General features: G+C 44.3%; 1 long non-coding RNA gene across 4 annotated transcripts in view; it reads left to right on the top strand.

The window, feature by feature from the left end:
- The window catches only part of LOC127444017 (uncharacterized), a 41,054-nt gene that overhangs the window by 9,234 nt on the left and 13,269 nt on the right, over positions 1-18,551 (top strand). For 3 of the 4 annotated variants that reach the window (XR_007897742.1, XR_007897744.1, XR_007897745.1), the window contains exons 2-4: positions 7,491-7,610; positions 7,701-7,738; positions 7,868-7,946. This is a non-coding gene — a long non-coding RNA (uncharacterized LOC127444017). Of the gene's footprint in view, positions 1-343; positions 438-7,490; positions 7,611-7,700; positions 7,739-7,867; positions 7,947-18,551 lie in introns of those variants that run through there. The other variant, XR_007897743.1, reaches the window with a different exon arrangement.

The following is an 18,551-nucleotide window of genomic DNA, read 5'->3' on the forward strand; positions in this document are numbered from 1 at the left end:
AAATAAATATAGAGGACGATCCTCATACATTGGAGATCAGCTTATTCAGTGTTGAATCCAGGCGTGTACATTTGTGAATTAAGTCTGTGGAACAGCAGTTTCAAAAGGATTCACAAATGCAAAAGCACATTCACGGACACATGTTCACATCCTCGAGGCACAACACCAGTAGAAAAAGGCTTGGCAATTATTTTGAGCATTTGTGGATTGTGTTGTGACCATAAAAAACAGAATACTTGTGCATTCTGTTGCATGTATTTGTGAATTTAGCACATGTGGATCTGTTGCGTGCATTTGTGGAACGGGGTATGTGCGTGTGCGTGTGCGTGTGCGTGCGCGTGCGCGTGTGTGCGTGGCAGGGGTGCTGTCACTTGTGTCAAAGCATTGCCGAATTTTAATGCCATGGCGTATGTAGTGCTAATGCAGTGGACTACCTGGTAAAAGCATTTTTGTTCTTTCAATTATGTGTTTATTTACAGAAGCATATTATCACTGCACATATTCTGTATATAAATGTGTTAAATATGTTACTTTACATATACATGTTATGGGCACAGACAGTCCTTATTAGTCTAGATTTTTTGAAAAAACAACAACAAAGCATTAAATAATGATGACTTTGAGCAAGGCATTTTTATAGTTTCTTCAGTATGTGTACTAACATTCATGCAACTATTTACTACAATGCATTTCTAAAATACTTGTTCACGTGACACAGCACTTGAAGTTTCTGAATGTTACCTCTCAGAAAAGTAGCATTTTGTTTCAACTGATTGTAGACAACTATCCACCTTACTGCTAAATAAGTTATGATGTTTACTGAATAATAATATGTATATAAAAAAGATAATACAATTATATTTTGAATATTATGTATGTACACTATTAATATTACAGTATTTATATTATTAATATGTATATTATTAATGCTACATATGGCCTACTTTTATATTTAAAACTGACAGAGAAATTACCTTTATTCATCAGGCAAAACTCTAGAGAGATGGAGATGAGAGATGTTACAAGTGTTTATCAGGATGATAGCTTCTCTTCACCCTGCAGCTGAGAAATTCTGTTAGCATTACACAAAAAGCATTTTTACTATTTCTGCCTTTCCTGTCAAAGGCGCTGTATCATGAGCGAGCAGCACGATTTGAGACAAAACTAGATCTCTTCAGTGACGCGCGCTTGCACTGACAGCTTCGTTGATTATAAAAAGATTATAAAAAGGAAGAATTAACAGGCTTATATTAAATTTTTACGTTCAGAAAATACGCAACGAGCACTTCCTTTGCTTACTGTGCACTCACACTAAACATGACAAGCGTCAAATGAGCTGTGGAATGCTGCATGAGAGAAAGAGAGAGAAGCGTAGTGCCTATTAACTAGAGCTAAAAATGTTAATGAAGCTGTACGAATGGAGAAAAGTAGTATTGCCATGGCAATACTGGTGACAGTAGCTATTGTGAGTGGATCTGTTGCATGCATTTGTGTATTGTTGTGTGTGTGTGGATCTGTTATGTACATTTGTGGATGGCTGTGTGTGGATCTGTTATGTGCATTTGTGGATCGCTGTGTGTGTGTATCTGTTGCGTGCATTTGTGGATCGCTGTGTGTGGATCTGTTGCATGCATTTGTGGATGGCTGTGTGTGGATCTTTTACGTGCATTTGTGGACACTGGTGCTACTGGTGACAGTAGCTATTGTGAGTGGATCTGTTGCATGCATTTGTGTATTGTTGTGTGTGTGTGGATCTGTTATGTACATTTGTGGATGGCTGTGTGTGGATCTGTTATGTGCATTTGTGGATTGCTGTGTGGATCTGTTGCGTGCATTTGTGGATCGCTGTGTGTGTGTGTCTGTTGTGTGTATTTGTGGATGGCTGTGTGTGGATCTGTTACGTGCATTTGTGGATGGCTGTGTGTGGATCTGTTACGTGCATTTGTGGATGGATGTGTGTGGATCTGTTGTGTGCATTTGTGGATCGCTGTGTGTGTGGATCTGTTGCGTGCATTTGTGGATCACTGTATGTGGATCTGTTGCATGTATTTGTGGATGGCTGTGTGTGGATCTGTTGCGTGCATTTGTAGATCGCTGTGTGTGTGTATCTGTTGCGTGTATTTGTGGATGGCTGTGTGTGGATCTGTTACGTGCATTTGTGGATGGCTGTGTGTGGATCTGTTACGTGCATTTGTGGATGGATGTGTGTGGATCTGTTGCGTGCATTTGTGGATCGCTGTGTGTGTGGATCTGTTGCGTGCATTTGTGGATCACTGTATGTGGATCTGTTGCATGCATTTGTGGATGGCTGTGTGTGGATCTGTTGTGTGCATTTGTGGATCACTGTGTGTGGATCTGTTGCATGCATTTGTGGATGGCTGTGTGTGGATCTGTTACATGCATTTGTGGATGGCAGTGTGTGGATCTGTTACGTGCATTTGTGGATCGCTGTATGTGGATCTTTTACATGCATTTGTGGATGGATGTGTGTGGATCTGTTGCATGCATTTGTGGATGGCTGTGTGTGGATCTGTTGCGTGCATTTGAGGATGGCTGTGTGTGGAAGAGAGAAGCGTAGTGCCTATTAACTAGAGCTAAAAATGTTAATGAAGCTGTACGAATGGAGAAAAGTAGTATTGCCATGGCAATACTGGTGACAGTAGCTATTGTGAGTGGATCTGTTGCATGCATTTGTGTATTGTTGTGTGTGTGTGGATCTGTTACATGCATTTGTGGATGGCTGTGTGTGGATCTGTTGCATGCATTTGTGTATTGTTGTGTGTGTGTGGATCTGTTATGTGCATTTGTGGATGGATGTGTGTGGATCTGTTGCGTGCATTTGTGGATCGCTGTGTGTGTGGATCTGTTGCGTGCATTTGTGGATCACTGTATATGGATCTGTTGCATGCATTTGTGGATGGCTGTGTGTGGATCTGTTGTGTGCATTTGTGGATCACTGTGTGTGGATCTGTTGCATGCATTTGTGGATGGCTGTGTGTGGATCTGTTACATGCATTTGTGGATGGCAGTGTGTGGATCTGTTACGTGCATTTGTGGATCGCTGTGTGTGGATCTTTTACATGCATTTGTGGATGGATGTGTGTGGATCTGTTGCGTGCATTTGTGGATCGCTGTGTGTGTGGATCTGTTGCGTGCATTTGTGGATCACTGTATGTGGATCTGTTGCATGCATTTGTGGATGGCTGTGTGTGGATCTGTTGTGTTCATTTGTGGATCACTGTGTGTGGATCTGTTGCATGCATTTGTGGATGGCTGTGTGTGGATCTGTTACATGCATTTGTGGATGGCAGTGTGTGGATCTGTTACGTGCATTTGTGGATCGCTGTGTGTGGATCTTTTACATGCATTTGTGGATGGATGTGTGTGGATCTGTTGCATGCATTTGTGGATGGCTGTGTGTGGATCTGTTGCATGCATTTGTGGATGGCTGTGTGTGGATCTGTTGCGTGCATTTGTGGATGGCTGTGTGTGGATCTGTTACATGCATTTGTGGATGGATGTGTGTGGATCTGTTGCGTGCATTTGTGGATCATTGTGTGTGTGGATCTGTTGCGTGCATTTGTGGATCACTGTGTGTGTGGATCTGTTACATGCATTTGTGGATGGATGTGTGTGGATCTGTTGCGTGCATTTGTGGATCATTGTGTGTGTGGATCTGTTGCGTGCATTTGTGGATCACTGTGTGTGTGGATGTGTTGCGTGCATTTGTGGATCACTGTGTGTGGATCTGTTGCGTGCATTTTTGGATGGCTGTGTGTGGATCTGTTACATGCATTTGAGGATGGCTGTGTGTGGATCTGTTACGTGCATTTGTGGGTGGCTGTGAGTGGATCTGTTACGTGCATTTGTGGATCACTGTGTGTGGATCTGTTGCGTGCATTTTTGGATGGCTGTGTGTGGATCTGTTACGTGCATTTGTGGATGGCTGTGTGTGGATCTGTTACGTGCATTTGTGGATGGCTGTGTGTGGATCTGTTACGTGCATTTGTGGATTGCTGTGTGTGGATCTGTTGCATGCATTTGTGGATGGCTGTGTGAATCTGTTGCGTGCATTTGTAGATCGCTGTGTGTGGATCTGTTGCGTGCATTTTTGGATGGCTGTGTGTGGATCTGTTACGTGCATTTGTGGATGGCTGTGTGTGGATCTGTTACGTGCATTTGTGGATGGCTGTGTGTGGATCTGTTACGTGCATTTGTGGATCTCTATGTTTGGATCTGTTGCGTGCATTTGTGGATGGCTGTTTGTGGATCTGTTGCGTGCATTTGTGGATCGCTGTGTGTGGATCTATTACATGCATTTGTGGATGGATGTGTGTGGATCTATTGCGTGCATTTATGGATGGCTGTGTGTGGATCTGTTGCGTGCATTTGTGGATCGCTGTGTGTGGATCTGTTACATGCATTTGTGGATGGATGTGTGTGGATCTGTTGCGTGCATTTGTGGATCGCTGTGTGTGTGGATCTGTTGCGTGCATTTGTGGATCACTGTGTGTGGATCTGTTGCATGCATTTGTGGATGGCTGTGTGTTGATCTGTTACGTACATTTGTGGATGGCTGTGTGTGGATCTGTTACATGCATTTGTGGATCGCTATGTTTGGATCTGTTGCGTGCATTTGTGGATGGCTGTTTGTGGATCTGTTGCGTGCATTTGTGGATCGCTGTGTGTGGATCTATTACATGCATTTGTGGATGGATGTGTGTGGATCTGTTGCGTGCATTTATGGATGGCTGTGTGTGGATCTGTTGCGTGCATTTGTGGATCGCTGTGTGTGGATCTGTTACATGCATTTGTGATGGATGTGTGTGAATCTGTTGCGTGCATTTGTGGATCGCTGTGTGTGTGGATCTGTTGCGTGCATTTGTGGATCGCTGTGTGTGTGGATTTGTTGCATGCATTTGTGGATGGCTGTGTGTGGATCTGTTGTGTGCATTTGTGGATCACTGTGTATGGATCTGTTGCATGCATTTGTGGATGGCTGTGTGTGGATCTGTTACATGCATTTGTGGATGGTAGTGTGTGGATCTGTTACGTGCATTTGTGGATGGCTGTGTGTGGATCTGTTACATGCATTTGTGGATGGATGTGTGTGGATCTGTTGCGTGCATTTGTGGATCATTGTGTGTGTGGATCTGTTGCGTGCATTTGTGGATCACTGTGTGTGTGGATGTGTTGCGTGCATTTGTGGATCACTGTGTGTGGATCTGTTGCGTGCATTTTTGGATGGCTGTGTGTGGATCTGTTACGTGCATTTGTGGATGGCTATGTGTGGATCTGTTATGTGCATTTGTGGATCACTGTGTGTGGATCTGTTGCGTGTATTTTTGGATGGCTGTGTGTGGATCTGTTACGTGCATTTGTGGATGGCTGTGTGTGGATCTGTTACGTGCATTTGTGGATGGCTGTGTGTGGATCTGTTACGTGCATTTGTGGATGGCTGTGTGTGGATCTGTTGCGTGCATTTGTGGATGGCTGTGTGAATCTGTTGCGTGCATTTGTAGATCGCTGTGTGTGGATCTGTTACATGCATTTGTGGATGGATGTGTGTGGATCTGTTGCGTGCATTTGTGGGTGGCTCTGTGTGGATCTGTTACGTACATTAGTGGATGGCTGTGTGTGGATCTGTGTGGCAGCGGGGGCGTGGTCAAGCATCTCTCCGGAGAGAGAGAAAGCGGTAAGGGCGCTTACACCTGAGCTAAATTATGTCTAACACCTGTCTCTAATTTCAGTGATCACGGGGAGAGCAGCATAAATAGAGACACACCGCAAATAGAAGGGAGAGAGAGCCTGGGCACGACAGACCCGAACAAGAAGCAAAGAGTTTTTATTACAAATGATGAGAGTTTATTTTGTTGAATGGTGTGTGATTGTAGGTTAACTTAGTGCATAACGCCAAGACTGTGAGACTGTAATTTGTGCTGCAGAGAGAGAAAATAAATCCTTACCTGAACCAGGAAAGCTGCTTCTCACCTCCTCCTTACAATCTGTTACGTGCATTTGTGGATGGCTGTGTGTGGATCTGTTGCATGCATTTGTGGATCACTGTATGTGTGTGTGGTTTTGAATGTAACTGTCAATAAATTCTTTCAAAGCCACCGTGTCAGTGGTTCACTCGCAGCACTGGAGTCCTGGAAGCTCAACCAACCAATTTCACATACTGTCAAAACTCTCCTCAGGTAAACATGGCATATAACTATGCTTAGTTGTTGTTATTGTAGGCTAGAGCTAGACAAACTTTACTGGTGATGCCGATCATCGGAGGCTCTTGAGGAATATGTGCTGTTAGATGATGTTATAACAACTACAGTTGGCTTAAAAATTACTGAAAAATGAATGTTACAACAATAAACCCACCCAAAATCTGTCAGTGCCTGAAACTTTGAGTCGCACCAGATGCAATAAGCAGAGGTTGCATTAACATAATTCTCCGTCATTTGCCTATTTTTAAAAACACTGACGGATAATTCCATATGATACGTCCCTCAAATGTGCTGATTTTTAAATGTAACCTAGGGAGACCATACATCCTCTTTTCATGTACAAGTCCTCTTTTTTGACCTTAAAAGCATCCAGTTGGATTCAGATTCCCAGATTTTTATATTGAAGTGCTTTCTATCATCATCATCATCATCATCATCATACATTGTGTGTGCAACAAGAAATCCGGTGAAATCTAACACATCATAAATGTGAATTCTCTCTCTGCGCGCTGAATGTCTGTGTGTCTCTCTTTTACACACACACACACACACACACACACACAGGGCAGGTGCAGAAAGCATGAGAGCTAGTGATTTTTCAATGCTTGGCAATGTGAATAAGTTGTGAACTGGAAGTCTGTAGCATCCGCGTTGGGAGTGCGCACTAAGCATAATGGGTAATTTCGCCGCCCGTGTATATTTGTTAATATTTAACCATTAGTAGTTTTAGCAGGAATGATATCAGATATAACAAATCTGAGTGAACATTTGCTTATTTTTCTTTCGCTTCACTCGATGTTTTTGAAAGTGAAACCATCAAATTTAATGATTACAGTTTACCGTAAATGTGTTGTTTGGGAGCAAGAGGTTGGCAAAATTTGAAGTAATGATTTTTAACATTTGTTACCGCTATGGCTGTAACTGTTCATGTTGGGGAGATCATATTTTCTCAGCTCATTCACGTCATAAAAATTCAAGACGAATATAAAGTAAACTGTATGGTGGAACTTTCCACAAGCTGTTACTATTTTAAGCATTAACATGACTAATTGCACAAAATTATTTTTCTCGTTGCAACATCCTCTGCACATTCAATAATTATAAGTTATTTTACTCAGAGCTTCTTAACCTTTAGATTTAGAAATGTAGCCACATAGTCCAAATAAAACCTGCATCCAGTTATTTTTTGCAGATATATTTAATAATCCTGATGAGAATTCATGAAGATAGAACCAAGAGCTCATGACATCTGTTTTTCTCTCCCTGTAGGGCATGACACTGATGGACCAAATTTAGTGCTTATAATAACCAACAGACAGTTTTGTCACAGCTTGATAAAGACAGCACAGCACATGGTTACGTTTTTGCTAAATGTTGAGCAAGTCCATAGTAAGCACTTTACATTTTAACCTTTACAATGTAAAACTTTCTGTAACTGGTGGTTTCCTAGCCATAAGATTGTCTTTTTTTATTTTATAGATCTCTACCAGAACATGCAAGTGTGACCAACTGAAGAGGTGAGCTGTCATTTTGTTTCAAATACTGACATTATGTTCTGAAAAAGGAGGTAATTTTGGATTTCATGTATCCATCCCACCGGCGGTAACTATGACTATTTAATATAATGTAATTTCTTTGTATCATAGGTCTACAATTAAAACGCAGCTACACTATGTCTTCCAGCTGTGCTCGGTGAGGATACTTCTCCACTTCTCCACTAAGCACGTGAGTGATAAAGACTGAATTTGTGAATGTTTCAATTATTTACTTGGGTTTATGCATAAACATTTTGACCAGTCACAAAATAAATAAATAAAATAAAAACCTATCACACTTTATTTCACTTTTTCTTTTTCACATTGTGAAGGGCTCACATATATTGTCCACATATACTGAAAGACTGACACTGATCTCAGTGATTTGGAGCGTGGCATGATAGTTGGTGCCAGATGGGCTGGTTTGAGTATTTCTGTAACTGCTGATCTCCTGGGATTTTCACGCACAACAGTCTTTAGAATTTACTCCGAATGGTGCCAAAAACAAAAAACATCCAATGAGCAGTTCTGTGGATGGAAACGTCTTGTTGATGAGAGAGGTCAACAGAGATTGGCCAGAATGGTTCGAACTGACAAAGTCTACGGTAACTCAGATAACCACTCTGTTCAATTGTGGTGAGAAGAATATTATCTCAGAATGCTATTCTGAGATGCAGGTTGGTGCTCTTTTGGCAGCACCAATATTAGGGGGACCTACACAATATTAGGCAGGTGGTTTTAATGTTGTGGCTGATTGGTGTGTGTATATATATATATATAATATTTTATTAATGAGTGATTTATGTATTTGTAATTATTTAATCACAATCATTTATTTAATCACAATCATTTATTAATGTATTCAGCTAACAATTGCTGTAAAGGCATTATTTTTTTCTACAAATTTTCATTTAAATAGAAAGTAAAAGTACTTAATTGACACATGCCTGACTTTTATTTATGTATTTGTTTGTTTGTTTATATTTAATATAAAACCATAATTGAAGCTATAATGTTTTATAGGAGCATAAATATACAGCATCAAAAAGGTTCTTTATAACACTACTGAGGTTCTATACAGCACTTTCAAAGGAAGGTTCTTAATGGAACCTTTAAAAAGGGTTCTGCTATTGTTAAAAGCAGAATAACCCTTATTTGATACTATTTAGTTCCATTTTTCTTAAGAGTATACACTACAAAATATAATAATTATAAATCATCCTTGCAAGCATAGTTAAAGCAGATGCAACTCCAGTTGAAGTCTCCATTGATAGCATAATGCAGTCTTTGCAGCACTGAGGATTTCAATCTGCGAAAATACATGAACTCATAGCTGTGTGTGTGTGATTTCATAAACGGCAGATGGCCCTGTGATTAGACAAGGCTCTGACATCCTTCATTCTTCAGTAGCCTATATGACCATGCTGATGTTGTGGTCTTAATGAGCAAAGACATTTGATTTTACACAACTGGGTAATCACTGCCATGATTCAGCCTTCCCACAGCAGCTGTTCCTGACACAGTTCAGACTAAACAAGCTCTGCACAGACTGAGTATTTAAAAAGAAAGAAATATATTAGACTGACGTGTGCCACAATCTTCAGGACAACTGAGTATAATGTATTGTGTATTAAGATAATCCAATTATTTGTGCTTTTATTTGTGTGATTTTAAATGGTTGTGGCATTGACTGGTTTGTTAACAAATGCAAAATGAAACTGATTTATGCAGATATTCATAACTTAAGCTCATTAGTGTTCTTTATTCTTTCAACATTCTGTTACAATATCCCTTAAAGGGATAGTTTACCCAAAAATGAAAATTCTCTCATCATTTACTCACCCTCATGTCATCTCAGATGTGTATGACTTTCTTTCTTCTGTAGAACACAAATTAAGAATTTTAGAAGAATATTTGCAGCTCTGTTTCTACTTACAATGCAAGTGAATGGTGCCCAAAACTTTGAAGCTAAAAAATAAAAAAAATCACATAAAGACCACATAAAAGTAATCCTTATGACTCCAGTGGTTTAATATATGTTTTCCGTAGTGATGTGATAGGTGTGGGTAAGAAACAGATCAACATTTAAGTCCCTTTTTACTGTAAATCTCTCACTTTCAGATTATGGTAAAAACTTAAATATTAACCTTTTTATCATCCACACCTGTCATATCACATCTGAAGACATGGATTAATCCACTGTAGTCGTATGTATTACTTTTTTGCTGCCTTTGTATGCTTTTGGAGCTTCAAAGTTCTGGCCACCATCACTTGCATTGTATGGACCTACAGAGCTGAGATATTCTTCTAAAAATCTTCGTTTGTGTTCTGCAAAAGAAATAAAGTCATACACATCTGGGATGGCATGAGGGTGAGTAAATGATGAGAGAATTTTCATTTTTTATTAAACTATCCCTTTAATTATCAATACAAATAGCAAGTAAAATATTTGCTAAATATTTGTAAAATTACAATAGAAGAAAATATAGATAGTAAATTACTGAAAATGTGCTGTCTGCACAAAACAAAAAAGACAAAATGCAGCGACATTACCTCCACATTTGAAAATAACTCCAAAACAAAGAGGAATGTTTCCTTTGTGACTGTTTGAGGTGTATTTTCTTTTTCTGCAACACAAAACACTGTCATAAGGTTCAGTGGCAACATGCATGAAATGCATAAAAACATCAAACATACTAACCTAGTAAACAGCACTACAATTACGGGGCCTGGGTAGCTCAGCGAGTACTGATGCTGACTACCACCCCTGGAGTCCCCAGGGTGTGCTGAGTGACTCCAGCCAGGTCTCCTAAGTAACCAGATTGGCCCGGATGCTAGGGAGGGTAGAGTCACATTGGGTAACCTCCTCGTGGTCGCGATTAGTGGCTCTCGCTCTCAGTGGGGCACGTGGTAAGTTGTGCGTGGATCGTAGAGGGTAGCATGAACCTCCAAATGCTGTGAGTCTCTGCAGTTTCATGCACAATGAGCCACGTGATAAGATGCGCAGATTGAGTGTCTCAGAAGCGGAGGCAACTGAGACTTGTCATCCGCCACCCAGATTCAGTTGAGTAACTGCGCCACCATGAGGACCTACTAAGTAGTGGGAATTGGTAGCTTGATATAAGATATGCAAGAATGAATACAGCCCAAAATTGAGTTCTAACAGTCAAAGTTTAAAGAAACTGTACAATTAAACTGGAGTCAAAACACATCTGGGAATTTCAACTTTAATACTTACAGTGCAATTTGTTCTATGGATGAAATACAATACAAGAAAAGAAATGGCATTGACAGTTTTAAATTATACAGTTCTTTTGATGCCCTTTTTAAACAGCATTTCAGCACACATCTGAGTTAACAAACAATTCAAAGACAAAAAAGAAAGCTGGGGCACAAAACATGGAATGTGTATTTACCTTGCAGCCAGTCTACACCCAAAGACATTCACCTTTTACTTAATCACTAGCACTGAAAGATAATCATGGAGAGTTTCTGTATATAATAGTAATGCAACTTTACTAAGTCACCTAAGTCACCTTTACTAGTACCTACCAAAAGTTGTGCAAGGAAGGACAACCGGTGAACCGGCGACAGGGTCATGGTCGCCCAAGGCTCACTGATGTGCGTGGGGAGTGAAGGCTAGCCCGTCTGGTCCGATCCCACAGAAGAGCTACTGTAGCACAAATTGCAGAAAAACTTAATGCTGGCCATGATAGAAAGGTGTCAGAACACACAGTGCATCGCAGCTTGCTGCGTATGGGGCTGCGTAATCACAGACCGGTCAGAGTGCTGGACCAACAAATCTGATCCATGGAGGCCCCACCCTGCAACTTACAGGTCTTAATGGATCTGCTGCTAACGCCTTGGTGCCTGATACCACTGGACACCTTCAGAAGTCTTGTGGAGTCCATGTCTCGATGGGTCAGAGCTGTTTTGGCGGCACAAGGGGGACCTACACAATATTTGGCAGGTGGTTTTAAAGTTGTGGCTGATATATATATATATATATATATATATATACACTCACCTGCCAGCCACTTTATTAGGTACATCTACATATTCATGCGATTATCTAATCAGCCAATCGTGTGGCAGTAGTGTTTGTATAAAATCATGCAGATGGGCTATTTACGGCCCTCCACATGGTTTAATCTGGCCCGCGGCTTGTTTATCCTAAAAGTGTTTGTCATTGGATATTTTAGTTCTCTTGCATTGGGACCTAACGCACCTCCACAAGCATTTAACATACTCAGGGTTGCCAGATAAGATATGCAAACCCCCAATTAGAGATTTATACTTGTGCAAATTGGAAATATTCTGCCTAATGTTATTCTTATTTTGTGCAATCTGGCAACCATGCATTGGAGTGCGCTTTTTCTATCTCTCGCTTTCCCCTTTGAACAAACTTAGCGATCTCTAGTGCGATATTCTGCTCAAGAAAAAGTGTTATACAACCACTCCATGTCCATTCTTTAGGCTGCTTGTGCTGTTTGGTTCTACTAAGTTTGTGAGCAAATCTTCTCAGTGATATTAAATAAAAAATTAACATACAGATCTCAGCATCATCTTGAGGGTCATCTCAACGTGAGCAAAAGCAATCGAGAGACGAATATGTAGTTTTTATTTGTGCACTATTGAAATGTTGAAGTCCCTAGTCACACCTGTATTTTAATTTAATTCTTGCAGTAATCATTTATCATAGTCATGCAACCTGTTTCATTCAGTTGTGTGCTGAATGGAAAGCCAAACCATTGGCATACAAACTATAGATGAGACCCTCATCATGACCCTTTTAGCAAGAAAACAGGTAATGTTTTGAGAAAACTGGCCTGCTTTGCGACAAACATTAAAAGTTCTATAATTTTCTATTTATTATTATTATTATTATTATTATTATTATTATTCTTATTAAAACAGATCCCTGATGTAGAAAGTGTTAAATTGAATAATAAATTACCAGGGAATTAGAGACAAATAAAATAAAAGTAATAATAATAATAATAAATATAAATAATTTATATGCTCAACCTTTATTCAGTTTTTGTAATGCCTGATAGAAAAGTATCTACCTTTGTAGAGCAATACAATACTTTAGGCAATTGCAGAATAGTCCCATATACACAACAATTTCTGGGCTTAAAAGATATAAGAACAAAATCAATGTGGAATATTGTATCTCAAAAGGAGTACAATGTGGCCCCCCATGCACTACTTAAAGCCCAATGTGGCCTCTGTACCAAAATAGTTGCCCACCGCTGGTATAGAGAATGGAGCGAAAAACATCTTGGTTACTATCGTAACCTCCGTTCCCTGATGGAGGGAATGAGACGTTGTGTCGATGTAGTGACACTAGGGGTCGCTCTTGGGAGCCCCAAACACCTCTGATCTTTGAGAAAAGGCCAATGGGAATTGGCGAGTGGAATCTGCATGCCACCTTTTATACACTAAGGGTATAAAAGGAGCTGTCTCGCAACCACTCATTCAGGTTTTGAGCTGAAGAGCCGAGACAAGGTCTGCTGCTAACGTCTTGGTGCCAGATACCACTGGACACCTTCAGAAGTTTTGTGGAGTCCATGCCTCGACGGGTCAGAGCTGTTTTGGCAGCATGAGGGGGACCTACACAATATTAGGCAGGTGGTTTTAATGTTGTGGCTGATATATATATCAGCAGCAGGACTACGGAGAGGTCCCACAAGGGAATGAGGCGTGGCCTAGGAGGATTCAGCCTCCTCGTGCCTCTAAGGAACCTGATGATCAGGTCGTGCTTCCCGAGGGACTTACCATCCACCGTGTCGTGGTGCACCGCTATAGCGGCCACATACACCTTCAAGGTGGAGGGGGACAGCTGCCCCTCCAACCTCTCCTGCAGGAAGGAAAGCACCGACCCGACTGCACATCTCTGGGAGTCTTCACCTCAGAAAGGAGGTCCTCCCTCAGGGGAACTTGCAAGGGAGGGGCTGTCACGAGGAGCATGAGCTCCGAGAACCAAGTCTGGGTGGGCCAGTGGGGTATCACCAGGATGACCTGTTCCTCGTCCTCCCTGACCTTGCACAAAGTCTGTGCAAGCAGGCTTACTGGGGGAAACAGATACTTGCGCAGCCCCCAGGGCCAGCTGTGTGCCAGCGCGTCTGTGCAGAGGGGAGCCTTGGCCAAGGAGTACCAGAACGGGCAATGGGAGGATTCCTGGGAAGCAAACAGGTCTACTTGTGCTTTGCCAAATCGACTCCAAATCAGGTGGACCACCTGGGGGTGGAGTCTCCACTCTCCCCTAAGCGTAACCTGCCACAACAGTGCGTCCCCTGCATGGTTGAGGTCACCCAGGATGTGAGTGGCCCACAATGACTTAAGTCGATGCTGACTCCAGAGGAGGAGACGGCAGGCGAGTTGCGATATGCGACGCGAGCGTAAACCACGTTGGCAGTTTATATATGCTACCGTTGCCGTGTTGTCCGTCCGGACCAACACGTGCTTGCCCTGGATCAATGGCCGAAGCCTCCGCAGGGCCAGGAAAACTCGAGGCATTTGATATGTAAACTCAGTCGTGGCCCTGTCCAGGAGACTGCGACTGCGTGCCCGTTGCACATGGCACCCCTGTCTAACTTGGAGGCGTCTGTCATAACAACGACACACCTGGACACTTGCACTAAGGGAACCCCTACCCGCAGAAATGCAAGGTCCGTCCAAGGGCTGAACATGTGGCGGCAGAATGGCGTAATGGCCACGCAATGCGTGCCATGGCACCATGCCCATCTCGGGACTCAAGCCTGAAGCCAGTGCTGGAGCGGTCTCATATGCATCAACCCAAGTGGCGTGACCACCGCTGAGGACGCCATATGCCCTAGGAACCTCTGAAACTGTTTCAGTGGGACCGCCGTGACTTCAGGTTTTGCGCTGAAGAGCCGAGACAGGGTCTGCTGCTAACGTCTTGGAGCCAGATACCACTGGACACCTTCAGAAATGTCCAGTGGTATCTGGCACCAATGACTTCAGGCAGTTCAGCACTGACTGCATGCTCGTTCGTGAGGCGCACCATCATAGAGACTGAGTCTAACTCCATCCTGAGAAAAGAGATGCTCTGAACCGGGGAGAGCTTGCTCTTTTCCCAGTTGACCCGAAGCCCCAACCAGCTGAGGTGCATGAGCACCAGGTCCCTGTGTGCACACAACAGGTCTCGAGAGTGAGCTAGAATCAGCCCGTCATCAAGATAATTGAGGACGCGACTGGCCACTTCCCTTATTGGGGCAAGGGCTGCCTCTGCGGCTTCCGTAAAGATGCGAGGCGACAGGGGCAGACCGAAGGGGATGACCTTGTACTGATGTGCCCGGCCCTCAAAGGTGAAGGGTCTGTGCCGTGGTAAAACCGAGATGTGGAAGTACGCATCCTTCAGGTCTACCGCCGCAAACCAATCTTGATGCTGGATGCATGACAGAATGCGCTTCTGTGTCAGCATCTTGAACGGGAGTCTGTGCAAGGCCCGGTTCAGCACTCGCTGGTCGAAGATTGGTCACAACCCATCGCCTTCCTTTGGCGCGATGAAGTAGGGGCTGTAGAACCCCTTCTTCATCTCGGCTGGAGGGACAGGCTCTATCGCGTCCTTCTGCGGAAGGATCACGATCTCCGCATGCAGGGTAGTGGCATTCTCGTCCCTCAATGAGGTGAAGCGGATGCCGTTGAACCCAGGCGGGCACCTGGCGAACTGAATCGCATAGCCGAGTCGGATCGTCCTGGCCAGCCAACGCGATGGATTGGAGAGCGCTAGCCACACCTCCAAGCTCCGAACGAGGGGTACCAAGGGGACAATCGTGTCTGATGTACCTGCGGGTGGGGCCTCGCAGCGGGGCGGAGCAGGAGTTGCCACTTCAAGGAGCCTTGCATCCCAAGCTCGTGGCTGTGCTGAGAGAAATGTCACAGCACTTACCTTGCTCCACATGCCCACCATAGAACCAGTCAGCGACGGGGAAGGAGAGTGAACGTCCTCGTGACTCGTCACAACCGCCTGAGCGTGGGTGTGTGTGCCACAGCTGGGCATGCGAAGGCGGGGAAACAGCTTCCGTAGCACCGTGCCTGCCGTGAATGTTCGGTGTCCGGTTGTCAGATGGGTGTAAACACCAGCTATGTGACCCAGGAAATGAGGAAACCACTCTTTCTTTGTAAATGTGGGTGCTGCAGCCCCTCGGGCATGCGACAAAATCAAATTCAAAGGAAACAAAAAATTGTCCTCCTGGCTCTCCACCGGGGGATGGAGTGGTCTGTCCACCACCTCCAAGTTTACAGCGGGTCTCCTCGTCCCTGGGTCGCCCATCTCAGGGGTGCTTTGAAGCCTTCCTAGGGTTCTTGGCACCGGATCATGGGATGGGGGGCATCAGCTTCCTGCGGGGGGCTCTACATCGGGGCCGGCAGTCAGCCCAAGCTGCAGCAGATCCGGTGTCATCACTGCAGGGGGACGTCCTTGGCGATGAGCAGACGGGGTGCGGGACCTTGAGCCACACCGGGGCAGGATGTGTTGGATAGCCTCCGTCTGCTTCTTGACCGGCAAGAACTGGATGGGCAAAGTCCTCAATGGTATCGCCAAACAGGCCAGCCTGGGAGATGGGGGCGTCAAGGAAGCATACCTCCTGGACCACCAAGGTGGACATTGCCTGCCCGAGAGCCCGCGCCGAGAGATTGGTTGCTGAGCGCAGCTCCTGCATCACTTCCAGGTTGAGACTACCCTCATGCAGCTCTTTCAGCGCCTTGGTCTGGTGCATTTGCAGGAGGGCCATGGCTTGCAGGGCAGAGGCGGCCTGTCCAGCAGCACTGTAATCCTTGGTCGCCAAGGACGACGTGGACTTACAGGCCTTGGACAGGAGTCTCGGGCAATTCCGCCAGGTGGCGGTATTTTGCGGGCACAGGTGCACTGCAACCGCCTTGTCCACCTGGGGAATCGCCATGTACCCCCTGGCCACCCCACCATTGAGGATAGTGAGAGCGGAGAGGCTCAGAGGTCGGGTCCGAGCAGTAAAAGTTGCCTGCCATGACTTCATGAGCTCCTCGTGCACCTCCAGGAAAAATGGAACCAGGGCGGGGCATGGCCGCGAGCGGCGCTCTGAGCCCAGGAACCAATCATCAAGCAGCGAGGGCTCAGGGCAGGGTGGAGGGTTCCACTCAAGCCCGACACTCGTGGCAGCCCAGGCAAGCATGGCTGCCAGCTCCGCGTCAGCCTCAGACTGGATGACCACACCCGAAGGTGGGAGCCCAGTCAAGTCCTCTGCGTCTGACTGGATCAGCCCACTCTCCGATGCTGCGATTGAGAGCTCATCCTGCACTCGAGCCCCAAATGAGACATCAAACTCGCCCTGGGGCGAGCTGCCTGTCTCATCCCAGAACTCGACCGGGGCAAACGAGCATACTGGGTAATGGGAGGTCCATGGGGGATAACATGGTGGAACCACTCCCATTGGGGTCCCCAAATCGCCCCCAGCACTAACCGCCGCAGCCTCGTACCCGTAGGTAGAAGGACCGGGGTGGGTAGCAGCTGGAGTGGCTTTCCTCTTTAAGAAGGAAAGCTGCAACCACGATGTTGCCATTGTCATGCTCTCGCAGTGAGAGCATGAGCCATCCACGAACGCTGTCAGATAATCCAAACGCATTTGAAAATGATTTTATAAAAGTACAAATATTCAGCGTAATCTCTCAATTAATATGCGGCCATAAACATTGCATGTATAACACTACACTACAGGGCACTGCTGACACGTCATATCATGTCAAATACCCATTTTCTGTTTTCTCACCAGATATGCCAGGGTTTGTCTTTAAAGATTTTCAGACACAAGAGCTGGGAAACCTTTACAGCGGACAATGCGTCTCTGAGGTCCATCTTGTTGGCAAAGAACAATATGGGTATCCTCCTGTGCTTAATATCTGAGTACACATAGAGAAAGATAGATGTGCAATAGAGCGAAATACTTAATTGTGGTGATAGGGTAGTGGTCGTGTGTCTGTTTGCGGGAGAGAGGGAGTGGTGTGGCTCGTCAAGCTGGTTGCCGTAATTTCTAACAGCTGTTTCTTGGTACAGTGATAGCGGAGAGACCTCAGCAGCCAAGACACGCTAGAGGGGAGAGAGAGCGACATGAGTATAGTGTGAACTTATGTACCTGAGAAGTCAACATTGTTAAAGAATCTAAAGAGTGTCTGAGATTTTATGTTTGGTTACTTTTGAGTGGAGTGCCCTAAGACTAAGAGTGTGCAAAGGGACCAAAAATAAAGTCTGACCTGCACTGCTTTGTTGTCTCCTGACACTTCCTGTGTATGGACACTAAGACTTATCACACAAATTTTTTTAAGAACTGAAAAAGACAATTTCATTGAGACATGATTCCCACTCCTGGCCGATTAATTTTCATGAATTTTCCAGTTGTTTGTGATTACTGAATAATGATTTTGAACATAATATAGGGCTGGGCAATATGAAGATATATTGTGGCGACTATATAAATTGTCAGTTGTTAGAGATTTTGCTACATCTTGTATATCGCTATATATAAATATACAAGTGTGCGGCGTGTACGTATCTATCAGTGGGCACGGCTTCATGTGAGACTGAGAGAACTGAAGGAACACGGACAGGGTTTTTCAGCAATTAAAATTTTGGCAAATTCAATTACATTAATCTTGCGTTTGGAGCTTCATAAGTGCTAAATATGCTACTCATCTTCTCACACGCATCTGTGTTTCACATGAGTGTCACGCTTCCCGATGTTTGTGCTCCAGAGACAGGAGAGCGCAGAGCGGGATTGCGATACTCAATCCGGCT

Source organism: Myxocyprinus asiaticus, chromosome 7 (genome assembly GCF_019703515.2).
Source record: "Myxocyprinus asiaticus isolate MX2 ecotype Aquarium Trade chromosome 7, UBuf_Myxa_2, whole genome shotgun sequence".
Classification (NCBI taxonomy): Eukaryota; Metazoa; Chordata; class Actinopteri; order Cypriniformes; family Catostomidae; genus Myxocyprinus; species Myxocyprinus asiaticus.